General features: G+C 34.1%; 1 long non-coding RNA gene across 1 annotated transcript; it reads left to right on the forward strand.

Annotated features, from left to right (window-relative positions):
* The first annotated feature begins 586 nt into the window (after window positions 1-586).
* LOC141573140 (uncharacterized) lies at window positions 587-6,737 on the forward strand. The gene is made up of 3 exons (XR_012498745.1): window positions 587-749; window positions 6,492-6,572; window positions 6,688-6,737. It is a non-coding gene; the product is annotated as an uncharacterized LOC141573140 (long non-coding RNA).
* The last annotated feature ends 2,352 nt before the right edge of the window (window positions 6,738-9,089 follow it).

Raw genomic sequence — 9,089 nt, forward strand, 5'->3', positions numbered from 1 at the left:
GAACACAGTAATAAACATCAACCTGAGTTACTTTGGACTAGATTGCTTGGTTATTATAGGTACATGCAAACTGTATGTAAATAAACTTATGACCCACTTACATATTGATCTTGGAAGTCATAACTAACTTCTTAAATGCTGCTCAATCTATCATGAAATTTCTCTGTCCTCAGCATGAAAGATTATCCCTATTAAAAATAACATCAATATTTTCATTTCTATAGCTTTAAATACGGAGCCAAAATAAGCATTTGTGAACTGTTGCTTCATCCTGTCATCCTCATCTATTTGGCCACAATAATTATACTACTGTAACCAGCTTGAATTCTCTTTTAGTTCTAATTCTAAAATGATCCATGTTAGTATGATGAATACGTGTTTTTATGGAACTGGCTTCATTTCCTTATCCTTAGGATTGGGTGATTGTGTTTCCTCTCTGGATGAATTAGAGTGGTATATTCGAGATTATATTTCATTAGTTTTATTGCTGCTTGTTAAAGTTTTATTATCCTCTCTGTTTTATATTTCAGGCTTGCAATACTTGCCAGCAGTGCTAAGTGACTTGATATACATGAATCATAACTTTGTGACCTAAGAATATGCTCTCTGCAAATATAATGGTGTCTTAGAGGTGATACTTTACAGTGCTTTTAAATGTATGCATTCACAGAATAGCTATCTAAAATTAAGAAACCTTATTTCAAATTTTCTTCCATCCAAGTTAAAGTATTCAGCATGTCACTTAAGAGGTAAGTGGTACATCATATGCTTTAAATAGGAATTCATTCATACTGTATGATTTTCATTTATTTCATCTAGTTGTTATCTACTACACAATTATAATTCAACAATATCTTTAAAAAAATCTAGCACTTAGGTAAAATCTGAAACTACTTGGCGCTACTTACTTCTATGTCTCTTTACTCAGCTGAATAAATAGTTGAGTAGATATAATGGACAGTTACCCATCACATAATTGTAGTATACTAGACAGGTTGAGAGTTGAGTAGGGAGTTAGTAGGGAATATTCTAACATGTTCTACCATAATTATAACCCCTATACCTCTGAACTCACTGTACTGTGTTTTCTTGTTCTGTTAATGAAGATTAAGAATGTAGCACTCCCTGATACATTTATAGTAATTATTAAAATGCGTGCAATTATTATCATAGAGAACATGATTCAAATAAACTATCCAAAATTGGACTCCTTAAAGCAAATTTGCTTAAAGAATTTTTTTTGTTTTTTTTAGAAAAAAAGTAATGTTTTAGTTTTCTAATAAAGAGAATATTATCTGCAACCACCATTAATAATTTACTCTCTTGAAGGAGAATGATTCATTTATGAATGTTTATCAAGGTCCCACAATGTGCCAAAGGATACTTTATTTATTTATTCATTTATTTTTATTAAATTTATTGGGGTGATGTTGGTTAGTAAAATTATATAGGTTTCAAGTGCACATTTATATAAAACATCATCTATATATTTCATTGTGTGTTCGCCACCCAGAGTCAGTCCTTCTTCCATCACCATGTGCTTGACCAACCCCCTTTTTCCTCTTCTAGGAACCCCCCCCCACCTTACCTTCTGGTAGTCACTAAACAAAGAACACTTTAAATTGCGTTTAACACATTGTTATTTTTGTATCATTACACTTTATGTAATTAAACTAGTGATTCACATAAAAATCTCTAGTTAGCTTGATGTTTACTACCAATAACCTAAAATTCCTTGGACATTTTAGAAATACAAAAAGGAGTGTATTCTTCATTTTTATAGGGTTTTTCTTTCTTAGTAGTACTCTAACATTTAAAAAATTAAATATTTTTGATTAATCATGAAATCGAAATTTTTCTTACTCAGTCAAATCAAAATGGGACAGAAATAAAGTCTGTGGGAGAAAAAGAGACAATGTGGAAAAGTCAGCTTATTAGTTTTTGGAGCTGACAGAAATTCCCTGCTTGCTTTCTGGTGAGCAGCAATGTGGAGAGCCACAGATCTGTGCACACCTGGCACTAAACTGTGTCACGGCATTTTGTCTTAGGTGCTGGGGAAGCCCTGAAGACATTTGGCACCTCCAAGTTTAGAGAACTCTTGAGGTCTCTGTGGTTTGACATATGGAGATTTCTAGTCAGTTTCCCACTGATTCCAAAAGCCCAAGGGATCCTAAAAGAGAATGATCAGGAGACCTCCTGAGAATTCTGATTGTCTTCTGAAGAGCCTGGATTTTGAGAACAAAATAAAACATAATTACAGTAAATTATTTGAAACTAAGTGTTTACATGTGATGAGAAGAAAAAATGTTAATGTGTGCATGTTTACCCCTCTCCACATTTGCCCCCTTGTTTTCTCCCTGCTCCTGACTTCCAAGAAGAATTCTTTCAGTTCCTATGTTACTGGGATGCCGCTTTGAGACAATGAAAAAAAAAGAAGAAAGAAATAAGATAAAGGGAGGATGGGGTAATTACTTTGGGAAGAGATCAAAGAATAGCGATAGAAGGAAAGTGAGAGGAAAGAAAGATAAAAACCCTCATGGGATGTTGGAGCTGAGGAGAATGCTTGGTTGGGAGTTGAGAATATCAGAGAGGACAATTTTTAGGAGTTGCTGCTATCCATGTGGGGAATGTTAAGAGTGACACAGATGGGGAGAATGGATATTTAAGATGATTTGTGGTTTTTAAAGTATGCTTCTATACTCTTGGAATTTTTAAAATGACATCTTTAATTTGAATCTTTTAATTTCTTCTGGTTACTCTATTGTGCTCTTTTGACCACAAGTCTGAGCTGAGCCTGGATCACGTGGGCCTGGTTGTTACTTGGGTTGCTCTGTATTTCTAGAAGACATCAGGTTGCCTGATGTAAGAATCTCTTGTGGTCATTTTGTTTATCTTCTGGTGGGGAGCTTGCACCAGGCCATCTTTCCAGGAGTGCACGGATCGAAGTGTGATCATGATACTCTTCACCTTGATATTCTAGAACCCTTCACCAGACACAGTTTCCTAGTGTCCTCGGAGTAAAGTTCAAGTTAATGAATTAGGACCCAGGCAAGAGGCAGACAAACTTATGGTACATGTGGGAAAGTTAGCCTATAAGAAAAGCTATGGGAAGAGGATTGACTTCATGTCCCTAAGCTGAACTTCATTCTTTAGAGATGCTGAAAACTGAGGAGTCCTAGGGATTTTACTGAAACATTCATTGAGAATATCCATTGCTCTGTGTTTCTGTGTTGAAAGGAGAGGCCATGGTCAAAATAATTAAACATTTTAGTGATTGTGCTTTTCCCGGTAGCAGAAATGGTAGCAGCCATCTTTTCCTGTCATCACTTCTCATGTTGGTCAGGCATTAATACCACTTTTCATTTTCTTCTGGCTGTCCCCAAAATGACAGAAAATTCAACATATTCAAACTCAAATGCAAGCTTTTCTTTCATGCATTTTCCTCTCAGACTTACTGTGGCATTGTTTCCTTGGTTTGAAAATTAAAAATAATCTTTTATTTTCATCTTCATTCTTGTTCAGTCTTTCATGACCAATATTGTCTCTCTTTTTAATGTTTTTCAAACCCTGATTATTGCCAATTATATTATTTTACTCAAGCTGTTCCTCCAAATGGGGAAGCCTGCCCCCTTCCTCTCTATCCAAGTCTTTTAAAAACAAAAGTAGTAAGTCTCCTTTCTTAAGTACTGTCTGCTACTCTCTCTAATCTCAGGCCTTTTTCCCTTTCCCATATGAGCATAGTAACTATTTTATTATTTGTGGAAACTATTGTGAGGTTTATTAAAATGTGTTATTTCATGTGCCTCTATCATATATGCTTATTGAGTCTGTAAGATATAAACATTATTATGCTTTCTTTCTTTCCTCCATTACTACTCCTATGTCTAATCCTTGAGTATCCTTACGAATGTATATAAAATGCTGGGTTCATAGTAAGTTCTTATTACCTGTTGAATTTAATCAAAGAAACAAAGTTTTGCTTGTATAATGCAGGGTAAGAGATGCAGTTGACAGCTCGGTGAATAAGGGGCAAAGAATACAGGCATACTTCTCAAATATTTTCTCAGACGTCCTGGAAGCAGAGCAGAGTGGTGAATGTCCCAGGTGGCTGAAGTGTAGCCTGAAGCAGTTGTGTCAAATATGTTTGCTATCTTCTATTTAATCCTAAAAAATTTATGGAATTATTCTTATGTCCATGTTATCAGTATTTATTTTAATATAAAAACAATGTTTTAAATTATATATACTAGTTTAATAATTTCTCTTCTGACTGTGTGCCTCCAAAGCTCATCCTTTTTTTTTTTTAATTTTATTTTATTAAATTTATTGGGGTGACAATTGTTAGTAAAATTACATAGATTTCAGGTGTACAATTCTGTATTACATCATCTATAAATCCCATTGTGTGTTCATCACCCAGAGTCAGTTCTCCTTCCATCACCATATATTCGATCCCCCTTACCCTCATCTCCCACCCCCCACCCCCCACCCCCCTTACCCTCTGGCAACCACCAAACTATTGTCTGTGTCTATGAGTTTCTGTTTCTCATTTGTTTGTCTTGTTCTTTTGTTGCTTTTGGTTTATATACCACATATCAGTGAAATCACATGGTTCTCTGTTTTTTCTGTCGGACTTATTTCGCTCAGCATTACACTATCAAGATCCATCCATGTTGTCACAAATGTTCCTATATCATCTTTTCTTACCGCCGAATAGTATTCCATTGTGTATATATAGCACAACTTCTTTATCCATTCATCTATCAAAGGACATTTTGGTGGTTTCCATGTCTTGGCCACCATAAACAAGGCTGCAATGAACATTGGAGCACACGTGTCTTTATCTCTAAATGTTTTCAGATTTTTTGGGTAGATACCCAGGAGAGGGATTGCTGGGTCATATGGCAATTCTATTCGTAATTTTTTGAGGAACCTCCACACTGCCTTCCATAACGGCTGCACCAGTCTGCATTCCCACCAACAGTGTATGAGGGTTCTTTTTTCTCCACAGCCTCTCCAACATTTGTTACTATTTGTCTTGTTGATGATAGCCATTCTGACTGGAGTGAGGTGATATCTCATTGTGGTTTTGATCCTTTCAAAGATAACCTTACTTTGAGATTTTAGAAACTTGCTGATAATGAGGCCACACTATGTAGAAAATGAATGGCATATTAATGACTGTAATACAACTGTGGGGACAGAGCCAGAAGAGCAGTTTCCAGGCTCTCAGCCTCATGTGGAAAGGTGCTGGTTCAGGTAGTAGATGGCCATCAGCTGTAAATAGTTGGCCGTCAGCTGTAACCGGTTAGCCATTAACCACTAATATAACTGCCTTGGCTACGTTGGAGGGTTGGTTGGTTGGCAGAGAAGCAGACTGCGGATTGCGGATTGTAGATTGTGTGGATCTTGCGTCCTGTGTCTCCAACCCAGCCACCAGCGAGAATATAATGGTATGACTCCCCTATCTGTGGCTCCGTGGGTGTTCCTTTTTCGGCCTCACCATATCCTGCTTTCTTGTGCGGGGAGCAGGACCAGAGTCCTTGCATGACAATAGCAGTGGGGGAATTCTCACTTAGGGCGGTTTGCATATATTTTCACTTACTGAAATTGTAAATATCGTAACAGATTTAAAATTAAAAACATTTGTTTGGCTCATAATAATTCATGTTTTTTTTATTTATGATGTGTTCAAATCCAATTACTATTTCGGTATGTATCTCTAAAATATAAAATCTAATTAAAAAAAATTTTTAGTTTTACTTCTACAGAGATCTATATGAACCTAATGTTTAAATGTAACATTTCATAATTATTTTTATAATAAAACAAAAAACCTTGTATTGCAAAGTTAAGATAGAAGAGGCATTAGAATATTAATATCAAAACAGATTTGTACAAATAACACACACATATAATATGGTCAAATGCTTTAATTTCATTCATTCAAAATATCAAATACTTGCATTTTAATTATGCATACCATGAATATAATATTAGTTATAATTATATAAATAATGGAATACAATTATAAGATTATAAAATAATTACATATAATAATTAGTATGCAAAATCATCAAAGTTAATTATCAATATTAGGTTTACAACCTCATCTACTCTTTTTCTATTTGCAAATATAGGTGTAATTAACTTAGTTATGGTACAATTGCAAACAAAATGACAATTTACTGAAAAGTTAAAATGAATGCAACAAAATGCAACATTAAAAGTATCACCAACACACAATGGGATTTATAGATGATGTAATACAGAATTGTACACCTGAAATCTATGTAATTTTACTAACAATTGTCACCCCAATAAATTAAAAAAAAAAGTATCACCAGTATTAGCCATTTGAGAATTACATATTAATGATTTGTGTTATATTAAAATGTATTGAAATAATGTAAATGTGATATTCATATTTATTGTAGACTATCCCCTGGCTTTCTGATAGTCATTGTAAATTTTATTTTTGCTGTTAACAGGTTAATTACCCTGATGTCTTCCCTCAAATTCTTGAATACACTGTTCTTGTCAAACAATTTTTTCTACTTAAACATTTAAAGGTATGTGAAAAATAGATTTTCAAATTTTTCAGCTATAAATATTATGTTCAAATATGTCTAATTGTATGTGGTTCCAACTTTCCAGGGCTCTACTGTGTTATTTGTATCTTTTCAGATGGCGAGACTGATCCTGAGAAAGTGTGAGTATCGTAATTTCAATTTCTGAAGAGGAGACAAAGCTGGGCTTTGATGATGTCTGGAAGCTCTTAATTCCATTCTTCATATTAAGTGCTTTCAGGCCATAGCCTGATAAAGTTACTTTAATTCAATGGGACTACTAGTTTTCTCAGGAGCATTTGCTGCAAGTGATCGGTGCTTAACGCTATACTTAACACTGGCGGCATTTCAGTCATAATTGATGGGATTTTGTGGGGAAGTATGGCGTTATAGCAGTCACCTTTATTATCTGACCATGGAGATAATTGTCTACTCCACTTACAATTTCACACTTACATTATATTGTTGATCTGTAGGTTGCTTCCTTTGAATAAGGATTTGTACTAGCTATAATTTTTTTCAGATACCTAACATATTTTTGAATCTAAAATCTGAACTATTTGTGAATAACAGTTCCCCGATATTTCTTATTCTTTGTATACATTAACTCTTTGAGCTTTTCAAAGTTATCTCTTTGAAACTGACAAATTATTTTGCAGTGTAAAAGTTTTCTGAAGGTTTATGTCGCTTTTCTAAAAATCAAAGTGTTTAAATATACATCTTATTTAAATATATGTATTAAGATATATGCATTTAAAACACCTTAGAAAATAAAGTAAATAGGTTAAAACAATTCATCCTCCATCAGCCAATCAATAATACTTACTGAGCTTGTGTCTGGGCTGGAACTGGAGATTCCTCAGTTGATTTAAAACAGGACTTCTGCTCTACTTGATCCAACGTTACAAGAACACTGCAGATGGTTGCAGGGTATTTGTCTTTCAAGCTCATCAGATTAGCAAACAAAAAGCCCAATTAAAGAAGAAAAGAACTCTATTTATAATCATTATTTTATTTTAAAAATTATTGTGATGCCTAAGAACCTGGTATATTGCGTACTCATAGTGGAATTTTTCAATAAATCAAAGTTTTTAAATAAGAAATGTTCAATAAATCAAAATTATAAAGCTGAGAGAATGGGAAGTTATAAAGTGCTGAAGATCTCCATTTGTTTTTTTCCAAAGCTTCACCCCACACTAAGCTGTTCCTAACATCCTTTGGCTATAAGTATAAAGTTTGTAACTAAACATGTGAAACTAATACTGTAAAGGTTTTATTTATTTTATGATAAATAGTAGTGTCTGTTTTCCTTACAAACTCAGTGATCTCATGTTTTACAGTTTCTTTTTAATATAAGGCAGTGGTGCTCAACCTTGACTGCATATTAGAATCACCTGGGAACTTTTAAAATACAGCGATTCCCCAGCCATCATAGACGTTTTGTTTTAATTGGATTAGGGAGGAGCTCTAGCATCTGTATATCATAAAACCTCATAAAGCGATTTAATACACAATTAGAATTGAGAACCACTGATGGGGGTGGGAGGAGGGTTTTATTTGAATTATCTGGAACAATCCCATTACTGGGCATATTAATATATCCTGGGTGGATAGTTATATAGCATATGTTTTGAAAAAGCTCTCCCACTAATTCTAATCTTGCAATAGACCCCAGAGTGAAAAATAAGTTCCTTCTTGTGCTTTGTTCTGCTGTCCATTGCAGCTCTTTGGAAAAATTATGTTGGCAGGAGTTTGATTTATTCGGCCACATAAAAATCAGTCAATGTCAGCAAGTCCTCTCTGTACTTTATGGCATATTAACACTCTAGTTTGGTTTATTGTTATATTTACAGCTAAAATTAGAAATCATTGGCATTGGAACATAGGACAGATACGTTTCTATGGAGAGAACAGGACAACCTACAGGGTTTAAACCAGTGCTTAAGGGCTGTCACCAATATGGAGGAGTTGCTGGGGAGGAGAAGAAAAGTCAGCTTCAGAATTGTACCTAAAGCGAGTCTTTTGTCTATCTTTCATAAGCGTCTCAAAATTTTATTTAGAAAGCTGTTCCTGTTGGGTCACTAAAGACATTTCGAACTTTGTCACTGATTCTGACTAAACTCAGTCACTTTGGATCATTCAGATTTTCTTATTGTTTCTAACATCTGATTAATCTGATTTTTTTAGTAGTAATTTGTAATAATAAAGAGATTTGGAGAAGAAAGTTTATTTCCTTTTCATATTGGATTCAGCACTTGTGTACAGATGAGAACATGTGTACTTAATTTTGTGTGTATGTTTCACTGGGCAATGGTGCCTAGATATTTGGTCAAACATTATTCTGGATATTTCTGTGAAGGTGTTTTTTCAGATATTAACATTTGTTATTTATTTATTCATTTATTATTTTATTAAAATATAGCTAACATACAATATTATATTAGTTTCAGGTATGCACCACAGTTCTTGGATTTATATTTATATACCTAACATGTATATACCTAAAGAAGTGATCACCAT

Source organism: Rhinolophus sinicus, linkage group LG01 (assembly GCF_036562045.2).
Source record: "Rhinolophus sinicus isolate RSC01 linkage group LG01, ASM3656204v1, whole genome shotgun sequence".
Lineage (NCBI taxonomy): Eukaryota > Metazoa > Chordata > Mammalia > Chiroptera > Rhinolophidae > Rhinolophus > Rhinolophus sinicus.